Genomic DNA, 13,095 nt, shown 5'->3' on the forward strand with positions numbered 1-13,095 from the left:
TTTTTATTCAAAAATAAACAAAGAATGAGAGAAACAGTTGTTTTCCATTTGGTTGGTTGGTTTTTTAATGCTTCTGCCTCTTCCTGGATTTGTTTGTTTGTTTGTTTGTTTGAGTTTTTGTTGTTTGTTTGTTTGCTTTTTGTGAGGTCTGTGAGGTTCTTTTCACATGCCATGTGGTTCCCTTACCCCAGTGTGCTTTCTTCTCACCCACCTCCCATGCACTGCTACTGGTAATTATCTTACATGAACGTACATTATAAGCCAGCATATAATTATAGTCATCTGTCACTTAACAACAGGGTTATATTATGTGAAATTTGTCACTAGATAATTCACGGCTGTAAAAACATCCTAGAATAGACTGTCACAAAACCCATGTGCAAGACTATTTATTGGTACATGAACACAAATCTGGACAGCATGTTACCACATTGAACTCGGTGATCACAACACCACAGCAGTTACGTATCTCAGCATTAAAAGGTGCGGTAAAAAAATAATGGATAAAATATCGTCACATCATTTGGTTAAATGGAGCTTATGAGACAGTTGTTCTGGGTTAGTCTGTGAATGGCTGGTGAGTGTGAAGGCCTTGGGCATGACTGAAACTAAACATTCTATACTTGGCTTCACAAAACCTATTTCACTGCTTTTATAGTATAATAACTATTTTAGCTTAGGGTACCTTTTTTGCATTATAAAATTTGAGTTTTTAAACTTTTTTGATTTTTAAATAATGCTCAGCTTAAGCACACATTGCCTAGATGTATGAAAATACTGTTAGGGTCCAGGAATCACTGAAGAATTATACCCCAGACTCAAATAGTATGCAAAAGCAAAGGGTGTTTATTGTACAAATTTTCGAGTGCAGGGGCCCAATTCCATCCAGATGGAAGGATCCTAATATAATTTGCAGATTCAGTTTTAAAGCCAAAAGAAGGAATATTAGGGAGGAGTAGATGATCTATATCTTGATTGGTGGATTCTATCTCTGGAGGTCTGGGTGATGCTATGATTGGTTAGGATCTTGCTTCAAGCATACTTGACTAACTAGTCTTGCTTCATGTGAAGGAGAAGTAGCTCTTGACCTCTTGGCCTTAAGCTTGGCCAACTGTCCTTTTACAAACTGGGGACAGGTTCCTTTTAGACAAGCTTGCGGTTGTTCCAGTAACTGACTTGCCCAGTTCTGTGAAGTAGAAACTTAGGCCTGTAATGGAGTCAGTCTGGCTCAGGACAATTCACTCCTTTCAATGTTTTCGATATATCCTATTCTTTATACATTTTCTACATTTTGCATTTGGTCATTTTTATTCTTTACACCTTTTTGCTAAAAATACATACTATTCATTATTATTCTTTTCAGCTGTACAATTTCTACTTGGTTCACCTTTCAATTGTCTGTCTCTCCCTCTTGCTTTGATGATCCATTGTCACCACACTTTCTCTCTTCAGCAAGGGCATCTTTCTGTCAACTCTGAAACAGGTGCTTTTCCCAGGTGCCCTGTCACCTTCGTTTCCAGTCTGTGATTTGTATTTTTTTTTTTTTTTTTTTTTGGTTTATCTATGGGGTGGATTTAGCCTAGTACAGCAATTCAGACTGTGCTTCCATTACTAACTTGTTCTGGGACAACTGGAGAAGGATAGCTACTTTGTCATTTCTTCACCACCACTGCAGAATGAAGAGCTATCATTGTTCCTTAGTGAGCACAGCCTCAATGTTCCAGGTCACCCTAGAATGCCAGGCATTTGAAGAAAGATCCCCTGGACTCTACACTCTCATGATCACCATGGAGTCAAGCTCCACTTTTTTTTTTCAGACATTTGCTCTTCCCTTTATGACAATGCCCTGGGGCGCACATTATTTCCTGTCTGATCCAATAAACATAGGACCCTTGAATGGATATTTCTGGGGTCAGTGTTGAAGTTTTCTCTGGCCCTGAAAATATTCTTCTTAGTTGTCCCTTTTGTCAGTTCTTTCTAGAAAGTAAATCACTCTAGTGTATAGCTTGTTGCTCTCACCTTTCAAACGTCTATTGATTTTTCTGAGCATATTCAAGCTCGAGCTTTCTTCAAATTTCATTGAAAATACAATTGGCTCATTAGAGATGAGCTATAAACTCTCAATGCCTGCCTCTCTTCAGGGTAAACTCTTCAAGCCATGAACTCCAGAGTTGGGTTCAGCATTGGTGGGTTGCATTCCTTATTCAAAGTTCAGGATACTGGGTGGCTACAGTAGCTAAGGTCTTCTTGGCTTGTCACATCGTAAGAAATGGCTTGAGATGACCATGATATAGTATGGTGTTCTCAATGTACTATGAATTCCCAGAGCCTCTGCCCAAGAATTAGGGTCTGGTGAAATAAGTGCACCATGGGAAGACAAGAAATGCCAGCCTTCCTCCTCCAGAAAAGCACAACTCGAAACTCTGGACATGGAATTCTGCCTTTTGGATAGGAGCACCTGCCTTTTGTTTATTCTGAGCTGGAAAACAAAGAAGGCCAAAGTTCAAATACCACTACCTTTTAACACGTTTCAGAAAACTTGTTAAATATATTTTTATTCTTTAAATACATTTTTTTATTCTTCAGATCTTCTGAATCTTTCTTTTTTATTGGATATTTTATTTATTTACATTTCAGATGCCATCCCTGTTCCCCACTTCCCCTCCCTAGAATCCCCTATCCCATCCCCCCTCCTCCTTTTTGTTTTTATACCATTTTAATTACATGCATGTATTAAGGTCAGTTCTAGGTTGAGAGTCTAGCAATACAATAGATGCAAATAGTCAAAGAACAAGCAAGACAATAAACACAAATAGTCAAAGGACAAGCAAGGCATTAAACACAATTCTATGAACACTCCCATGATCACTGTTTCTAAGGACTTTTCACAATGACCAAAGTATCTGAGCTGACTTCCCTGTCCTAGCCCAAAGTCATTTTCATGTCTGAAGCCTACTTTCTCATTCTAGCCTAAAATTTAGATTCTTGTGTGAAATTACTTCTTTGTTCTAGCCTAAGAGTTAGATTCCTACCTGAAATTACTTCTTTGTTCTAGCCTAATGTCTGATTCCTGCCAAGCATCCCATTTCCTTGTCCTTGGCCCATGTCAGATTCTTGCCAAGCAGCCCCAAAGTCTCTCCGCCTCTCCCCCCTTTTTATTTCTTTAACAAGACTGAGCCTGTCTTAGGTCATTCTGACAAGAAAGCCTTTCTTACCTGTCATGGAATATGTATTATCCAAAGCAATGCACTTCTGTCTTAGGTTGATAAGGCTCTGTGCAGAATCTTACCCATCCTTGGCTTGCCATTCTGTTAATTTAATAACTCTGTCTGGGGATCTATTTCAGGTTCAAGCCATGTACTTTGGCTGCCAACATGTTGATGTTGTTAAAGACAAGCTTTAATATGCTGAGCAGGAATAAAAGTATTCCCAGACAAAAAAAGGGCTAGCATGATCAAGCTATATATGCCATTCTTAAAGCTTGACCAAAATAGAAATACTGACCTCAGGCCAAGGGTAATTTTATCAGCAGTATCTACCATGTCAACACTTATCAGAGCATCATTCTTGAAATTCATAAGCTCACTATTTAACGTTAAAACATCCAGAGAGTTGTTAGAATTATGCCAAATACACTGCAAGTGTCTTTAAACTTTTTGCTAATTATAATGACTACCACTGTAAATTTTAGAACTAACAAGAATCACATGGTATTTGGCATGACACTTGAGATTGCTCCTTACCCTTAAATTCTGAACCTCCTTCCAATAATTTGAATAAGATAAAGAGCATCAATCTGTTCTTCCAAATGCCTATTTAAATTCTCTTGTATATTCAACACATTAGTAACATTCTTTTTGCTAAATGATTAACAAAAGTATCTGTTTTAACTTCTTGTGTCAAAGCATTGCAGAAGCAGTGGTGCTAGCAATTAATGTAATTAAAGCTGTTATACCAGCAATAATGGATAGAACAGGAATTCAAGGCCCATACCTAAACATAGTTAAAGCAATATACAACAAATCAGTAGCCAAAGTCAAACTAAATGGAGAGAAACTTGAAGCAATCTCACTAAAATCAGGGACTAGACAGGCTGCCCACTTTCTCCCTACCTATTCAATATAGTGCTGGAAGTCCTAGCCAGAGCAATTAGGCAACAAAAAGAGATCAAAGGGATACAAATTGGAAAGAAAGAAGTCAAAATTTCAGTATTTGCAGATGATATAATAATATACTTAAGTGACCCCAAAACATCCACTAAAGAACTCCTAAACATGATAAACAACTTCAGCAAAGTGGCTGGATATAAAATTAACTCACCCAAATCAGGAGCCTTCCTCTACTCAAAGGATAAACAGGCTGAGAAAGAAATTAGGGAAATGACATCCTTTATAATAGTCACAAATAATATAAAATATCTTAGTGTGAATCTAACCAAGCAAGTAAAAGATCTGTATGACAAGAACTTCAAGTCCCTGAAGAAAGAAATCAAAGAAGATCTCAAAAAATGGAAAGAGTTCCCATGCTCATGGATTGGCAGGATTAACATAGTAAAAATGGCCATCTTGCTGAGAGCAATCTACAGATTTAATGCAGTCCCCATCAAAATTCCAACTCAATTCTTCACAGAGATAGACAGAGCAATTCTCAAATTCATTTGGAATAACAAAAAAACCAGGATAGTGAAAACTATTCTCAACAATAAAAGAATTTCTTGGAGAATCACCATCCCTGACCTCAAGCTGTACTACAAAGCAGTAGTGATAAAAACTGCATGGTAGTGGTACAAAGATAGGCAAGAAGATCAATGGAATAGAATCAAAGACCCAGAAATGAACCCACATAACTATAGTCACTTGATCTTTGACAAAGGAACTAAAACCATTCAGTGAAAAAAAAGAAAAAAAGACAGCATTTTCAACAAGTGGTGCTGGTTGAACTGGAGGTCAGCATGTAGGAAAATGCAAATTAATCCACTCTTATCTCCTTGTACAAAACTCAAGTCCAAGTGGATTGAGGACCTCCATATAAAACTGGACACACTGGAACTAATAGAAGAAAAAATGGGGAAGAGCCTCTAACACATGGACACAGGGGAAAAATTTCTAGATCTATTTTTAAAAAAATGTTTTTAAACTTCTACAAAATGATTGCAAGATTTTTTTAAATGGATGATGTTTTAAAATAAATTTACCTTATCTTTGCTTTGTAAGAAAACAATGTTACAGGACATTTGAGAATGGGAGCTTCCTATATGTACTTTGACAGTCAGAAGTCAGAATGCAGAAGCAAGCAGTCATTTAAGAGAAGTAAAACTTCTGAACTATCTGTGAACTCACAAAATTCTACTGCTTCAGTCTTTGGATCCTAGACATGTACAACAATGCCTGTTTGACCAGTGTTAAATGAAAATTCAATAAAATGTTAACCAAGTGAGTTAGTCATCTTATTTTTAAAACAGTGATTAATGCATTTAATCATAGTGCAGTATACTCAGGATTTAAGGATGGATTCTTAAATGTCTATATGTTTTTATGAATGCAATATGTAAATGGTAAACCTAAGAAAAGTAGAAAACTGTACTATGTATATAAGATTTCATAAAATTTACCTCCCAAAAGGAAAGAAAAGTGAATAAGCCAGTAGACTTCAATTTGATCTGGTGGTTGTTTGTTAATGGATAAAGAGAACTTACCTCTGTATTTATGTGGGAAATATAGATAACAAATAGATTTGTGCATGGCTGATGATAGATAATAGATAGATAATAGAGAGATGATAGCTAGCTAGCTAGCTAGCTAGCTAGATGGAAGACAATAGTAAATAGATAGCCAGTAGCAGATAGAAAGGTAGCAGATAGAAAGACAGATAGTAGGTAGACAATAATAAATAGATAGTAGGTAGACTAGTAGATAGTAGACAGATGATAGTAGATATATAGAAAATAGATGATAGATAGATTGATAGATAATAGACAATGCAGCTTTCAATGAGTATAAGTGATTTAAGTGCTCTTGTAATTTTGAAACTCAGACTTACTCCCACAGTTCCTGTTAGAACTGCATGTCACTTCTCACCTTTCTCACACTCCTGTGATCCACATTCCCTTGGACCCTTTTTCCTCCTCAGTGGGGGTTAGGGTAGGAGCTCCATGATCTTGATTAAATTCCCAGCCCAGCTTACTTACTTAACAAATATTCAACATTGGATAACATTTCTTCTTTCTGGGCTTCTACAAATGAGATGAATTGATCAGCCCTCCCTTTGTGAGTCCCCCAGGAGAGCGGCAATCTCCTGTGTGAAGTGCTTTGCACACAGAAGGTATGCAATTCCCAAGAATTAAGATTACTGTTGTAGTGGTTCTTTTTCTTCTTGCCATCAATGGGCAAGATCATATTAAAAAACTAACATGGATGTATGCTATACTCAGCATTCTGCCTTCGCACTCCATGGCCATTTATAAAATGTGCTCACAAGTTTAGCTTAGCATCACTACAGGGCTTTCCAAGGGGCATTTATCTCTCCTTAATAGATTATTTCTATTATAATAATAGATTATTATTTTTAAGTTCTATTCCAGATTAGAGGAGAGTTCAATATCCAGTAGCCATGGGTCTTAATAAATACATAGCTTTTCCTGGGGCCAGATGTCTAAACTCAACTCTAGAAAGGGAACATTGCCAGGGCCAAAATTATTGACCAGGAGACAATTATCTCAGGCTGTTTTTGCAAAACAGCAGCAACTAGCCCTGGCTCTAAATCTATCTCTGCTTTGCTCCATTTTCCCCAGAACTAGTGACAAACTTAATTAACCCAGCAATTGCTAAGGGAGAATTACCATCTTTTCTTAGGCAACAGATTCTGATCCTCAATCTCAAAACATTAAGAGGTAACATAGTCAGATCTCAGCCCCAGATACTTATCTATAGCAATCACCCTTCAGTTAAGTCTTTCTATGCCCCAGAAAGAACTTCTTTCCATTTTGAATAAGAATTAAACTTTTTGTTTCAGTTTTCCTCTTGGAAGCTTAAGGTAAGGAATGCAGCAGATATTGACGAATGAGTCAGCCAGAACCGTTGCTTTGGGGCTGTAGAAGGCTTTCGAAACACCCTCAGAAATGCACAGATAAGTCTTTTGATGAAACACTCCCAATCTTAGAGACATTTTTAGCCGGCACAAATGTTTATCCTCAAGTGCTTTCCACGCTGTCAGCACAAGCTGGGCATGTTTACAATGCAGTCCTCATCCAGCGTGAGTCCAAAATGTGGCCAGTTGTCAGAGAAGGCACCAGAAACTGTCTTGTCGGCATTACTCACGATGCTGGTAGCAAGATCAATAGCTGTAGTTCACCCAGGAAGCTGCCGAGCCCAGCAAGCAGTCATTTCTGACACAGAGAATTTAGGGAGAATGATGTGCTTCTTTGCAAAAGCCACAAGGCAGCCTCCTCAGGTTAGAGGACACTGAAGCAGCAAGCAGCCTTTGGGCCTGGGACTACCACCTGGGAACGCTTCTTTCAAGGGAGGAGCTGTATGGGAACACAGCATTCAAAGGAAGAGAAAGCACAATGGGCTTTGTGCACGCCAGTGATGCAGTGAGCCGGTGTGATCTTGACAGAGCTTCAAGACTCAGAAGGGAGTACACCAACTCTTTCCCTTTCCCTTTTCCCTTCCTTTTGGAGACTCTCCAGTCTTACACAATCTTAAGTCTCTCAAGAATCTGTTTCTATTTCAAGGCAGATGTGGTCTGCTGGAAATAATAATAATTAATAATAATAATAAAGCCATGATGTCTTTACTACATATGAGCAGGTAGATGTGAGGTGACTGACATGAGGAGAACATCAGTGAAACAGGACCATGTGTTGAATATCACAAATTAGTCAACTAAAGTTTTATTAAACAACCTTGAACATAATAGATACAATACACACATTAATCATCAAAGAAGTCATTTCTTGTTTGTCTACTGTGTCCACAATGGAACAGCTTTAGTCTGTGGGTCACCCACGAGGCCATGTATTAAATGTAGTTTTGTAGTTGGGACAAAACACTGTGACCAAGGCAACCTGAGGAAGAGAATTAATCTTGGCTTGCAGTTCCAGAGGATAAGGGTCCATCATGGTACAGAAGCATTGCAATGACTGACAGTTGTGGTGACAGAAACAGAAAGTTAAGTGCTCACATCCTCAACCACAAGCACCAAGCAGGGAGTGAGCAGGAAGTAAGGCCTATAATATAAACACGCTCCCCCATGGCATTCTTCCTCCAGGAAAGCATTACCTCATAAAGGTTCCCAACAGTACCACCAAATGAGGACCAAATCTTCAAATACCAGAGCTTACAAGAGACATTTCTCATTTAACCTACCAATGGCTATGAAAACTGGGTAATACTTGTATCCCTTTTACTGATGAGAACCCCAGTCATTAATAATGGTTCTCAAAGAGGAGTTCCAAGACTAGCAGCCTTAAACATCCATCACCTGCAAGCTTGTTAGAAATAGAGATTGTTTGGTCCACTCCAGACCTACCGAGTCACTTGGCTGGTCCCTGGCCAGCTTACATTTCAACAACACTTCCAGAAAAGCTTAATGTGTGCTAAAGTTTGAGAACACCTACCCTGGGATGAGGTTTCTTGGAAGTCTTGATTGTACATCCTAGACTTCATGAAAATCTAACATGTAGATCTCAGCCCTAGACACTTTTACTTGGTTGATCTGAATGGATGGATGGATTTTTTTTTTCTGTCTCAGGTAGCTGTAATCAACATCACCACCCACAAGAGAAGGTAAGTGTCCCAAGGTCTCTGCCAGAAGTGAAAACTGTGGAGGCGAAAACTGAAACTCAAATCTGAGCCAAATGGGAACTATATCTACACATCATCTTGGCTCACCGAGGACCAGCAGTTGCATCCCCTGAGAGATTTCTAGAGATGTTGAATGTTAACTGTTCTCCTCTGCCTGAGGTTTCAAATCTGTATGTTAACAAGATCCCTAAAGGAGAGACGTGGCTATAAAATGGGGGTGGGGGCAGAACGGCATTCATGGAAATTATACCATTTAGTCATCCATGTTGATTTAACTGTCTTTATCAGCATGGCAGTTATTATTTGAAGATATTGATGGGATCTAATTTCAATCCAATGCCTTTTCCCCACGACACATCCTTCCTCATCTATTCATCAACAGAAAAGCTGTTTGTCGGAGGTATGAGGAAGCTTACACAACCTGGTACAAAAACAAATGTGTATTGAATGTTTAGGCTTGGTTTTCAAATCTAGAGTCAAAAGGAAAGAGAATCTAAGAAACAAGCATCTAAAACCACAGAGAGTGGTTGTTTTACTTCTACTTGGGCCAGAAGACAAAATATCTTTGAACTCTAGAACCAAGCCTGGAAACTCCAAGGCTTGAATTTCTGCTGTATTGGGAAGTAGGGGAGGAACACGTGAGGAGACAGCTATTCTCTACTCCAATGGAGTTAAGAATTTGTCAACATGAGAGTGAGAAATAAATTGAGATATAACACTTGTGAGTGATGGAAGTCAACTGTAGAGCTACAGTAAGGCCCATGGATGCATTTCACAGCTGCAATGTAGAGAAAAGCAAATTGCTCAAGGGCACGTGGTATACAAATATTAACAATGTAAAATGTCACCTTGTCATACACAGGCCTATGGATAAAAATATTAGAAATATAGATATTACATTGATTAGCAGTTGATTGAATAGCAGTTGCCTTTGGAGAAATAGAGAATACAACTGGGTAGGGAATGAAAGAAGACAATGAGTATTTTGTTATATTCTACTCCTGAAGCTAGGAGGTAAGCTCTAATACCTGGGTATTTGTGATATTCTTAATGTAGTTTTGTATGTCTGAAACACCTAGTATCTGTTTTCTTATAAAATAGAAAGAAAACAGAACAACAACAAATGTAACTTTTTTCACTACCTTGGGATTGAGGATCCACACACTCATGCTTAATATTAGAACACAACAATTTGCATTACACTTTCCAGAGTGGGGGTGGAGGGTCAGTCAGGACATGAATGAGCCCTACTCTATATTCTGAATGCTTCCCTAATTTATTTCTATACAAAGTGATATTATTCACATTGGGAATGGATGGGTGTGTGTCAATCAATGTGTGGGTACATGCACAAACACACATATACCAGGCATTTGAGACTTCCAAAGAAGGGTAGGTGTAAGCTCTAACTACTGTTTTGGAGTTGTTTCGTGAATCGCTCCCTGTTCTACTGATGCTTCAGACTGCAAAATTAGACAAAACTGCTGTCAAAATGAATTCAGCTGAAGTTGCACTGCAACGACACATGTAAGCCTTTACCGAGTACCAAGCTTTGTTCTGATCTCACTGCTTTGGAACCTGGATCTACATTAAGGATTCACAGTAGTCCTGTGAGGTATGGTACCATTATATAGACCATCAAGGCCATATTTTTGTGAAAAGTCACAAAGTTTATCAAAGTCAGAGCCACAATCCAACTGGGTCAGTTGTCTCCGGAGCTCACATTGAACCACTCAGTGCCTTGCAGGAATGACCAGTATAGGGAGTTATTTTACTCCATAAATCAATAAAGCCTTTCTCATAATCATAACTCCCTTCAAATGACAGAAACCACAGCATATGTCAAGGGGGGGGATAACTTAAGAACTCAAATAGAGTCAACTCCTCTGGTGAGAGGACTGTGTTACCACCTTGCTGCTACAAGGCTGATTACTGGGTCAGCACTGTCACTTGAACACTTAGAGGTACAGTCCCAGAGACTCACCTTGGCTTGCTGGAGCACAGCTTGTGCTGAACATTTTCAAGACTGAGGGAGGAATAATGGACATAAACTAAGCCCATAGACTGAAGCCACACTGCTCACATTTAAATTTGGGCTCTTAGCCACCATCTGATTTAGAACCCGTTCTTTTGTTTGTTTGTTTGTTTGTTTTTAATTTACTTTGCTTCAGTTTCTTTTTATTTAAAAAAAATGGAGTACTACTGGTCTCAGAAAGCTGTAATGAGAGTTGTATACCAAAGGACTTAGAATAGGGTGTTCAGCACTCTGCACAGCACATGTGCTTACTATATGAGTTGTCACCCCGTGCCAATTCTGCACTACTTTAAACATGAAATGAACAGAAATCTATACCACACCCTCCCTAAGGGATCACAGAATATGTCTACTGTGAACTTCTGCCTGAGTCTTAAGGACAGAGTTCTGGCTTAGAGATTGGCCTACCTTCTACACAGCCATCTTTGGGAAATGAGGAAAAGTTAGAGGGAAAAAAAAGGTAAACTATATCATTATTCCATGAAATACTATATGTGCATGAAAAAAAATCTGCTGAGACACAGGACCAAAAAGTCACATTTCTCAAATCTGTTTTGCTTTGAATGTGTTAGTGTCCCTTCAAAGCCAACTATAGCACCTTGGAAGGTAAGAGATATTCCAAGGTTCTCAGCCTACCTCTGTAAGTGGCCAGAATGAGGATTGTGGTACAGGACCTCATACATGGGTATGTCTCTAGAAGGCAGAGTACCGTTGGCTTTGTTCAAGGGGGTGAGAAGGGTAAGAGACCCTTCTTGGGGTCTTTCATCTCAACAAAGAAGATTGGTCAGCCAAGCTCACATTGTTTAATCATAGCTTATCCTTCATAGACCTTTCTCTTTCTGAGAAGAGTCACTGTAAAAAAGTGTAAAGAAAAAGCAGAGTGAGAGAGAAAGATTTATAGAGGGAAAACCTACTGAGAAGAGTGTGATGTCACATGTCACCCATCCCTAATTCTCTAACTGCATTCAAATAACCTTAAATGTCCATTAATTTGTTGTCTCCCAAAAACAGATCATCTTAAGCACCAAGAAAGAGATTGATTTTATTGTTGAGAGAAGATTGTTCAAATTCCACCATAGCAACTATATTTTCATCACAGAACACATTTTCTTTTTGTCTGTTTGTTGAAGCTCTTCCAATAAACTATTCTTCTATTGCCTTTGAAGGGGAATTAATACAGTCTCAGTACATTTCTATTTATTTGAAACATAACTTGTGGGCAGAGAGAAAGAATTTTCAAGCAGGCAATACCCATAATACAAATCTCACCCACTCCCTGGTGGCCATTCTAGGCTCTCATGGCCAATAATGCCTTCAGTTAAACAGATCATTGGACTTAAAAAAGGACTCTTGAAATGTACTCCAGGAGAGTCACAGTTTGGCTGCTCTCCACCACCTGAGGGAATCATATGGGAGCGTGTTAGCCTGTTCTAATACATTCTTTCTTCCCTTGCTCAGTGATGTCTAATGGGTCCCTAGCAAGTCTTAAACAGAAATAAAACATCATGTCAGCAATACAAGTTTGCATGTCTAAAATACTAGTGTTTATTTGAAGAAGAACAAAGGGAAGGACAGAGAGAGGGGGAGGGAGAGGGAGAGGGGAGAGGGAGAGGGAGAGGGAGAGGGGAGAGGGAGAGAGAGAGGGAGAGGGAGAGGGAGAGGGAGAGGGAGAGGGAGAGGGAGAGGGAGAGGGAGAGGGAGAGGGAGAGGGAGAGGGAGAGGGAGAGGGAGAGGGAGAGGGAGAGGGAGAGGGAGAGGGAGAGGGAGAGGGAGAGGGAGAGGGAGAGGGAGAGGGAGAGGGAGAGGGAGAGGGAGAGGGAGAGGGAGAGGGAGAGGGAGAAAGACGTAAGTTTTGGTGGCACTATCGTAGCAGGGAACACACCAAGTCTATTTCCTTTCTTTCTTATTTTAGCTAAGTGTCTGCCTGTTTTCTTAGGCAGAGTTACCATAGCTGGCCTCTGCTCCTGCTATAAAGGACTTAGCATGGCCTTCTATGAATGGAGGTATTTATGACACCTGATTCATGCATGGTTAGAGGAGAGTTTGTCTTATAGAAACTGCCCATCCCTGAAGGGACAGGGGTCACTCATGAGACTCCTCATTGGAGAAGGTGACAAATGAGAGAGTAGCGGGCTTCAGCTTGGGCTTCTATGCTTTAAGAAAGGACAGAAGCTGATGCTTCTCAAGGCCCTTCTAATAGGAAAAAAACTAAATCTGGAGTGTTAATGTGGCTGTTGGCACTGATTCTTACTCTAC

Source organism: Arvicanthis niloticus, chromosome 18 (genome assembly GCF_011762505.2).
Source record: "Arvicanthis niloticus isolate mArvNil1 chromosome 18, mArvNil1.pat.X, whole genome shotgun sequence".
NCBI classification, from domain to species: Eukaryota; Metazoa; Chordata; class Mammalia; order Rodentia; family Muridae; genus Arvicanthis; species Arvicanthis niloticus.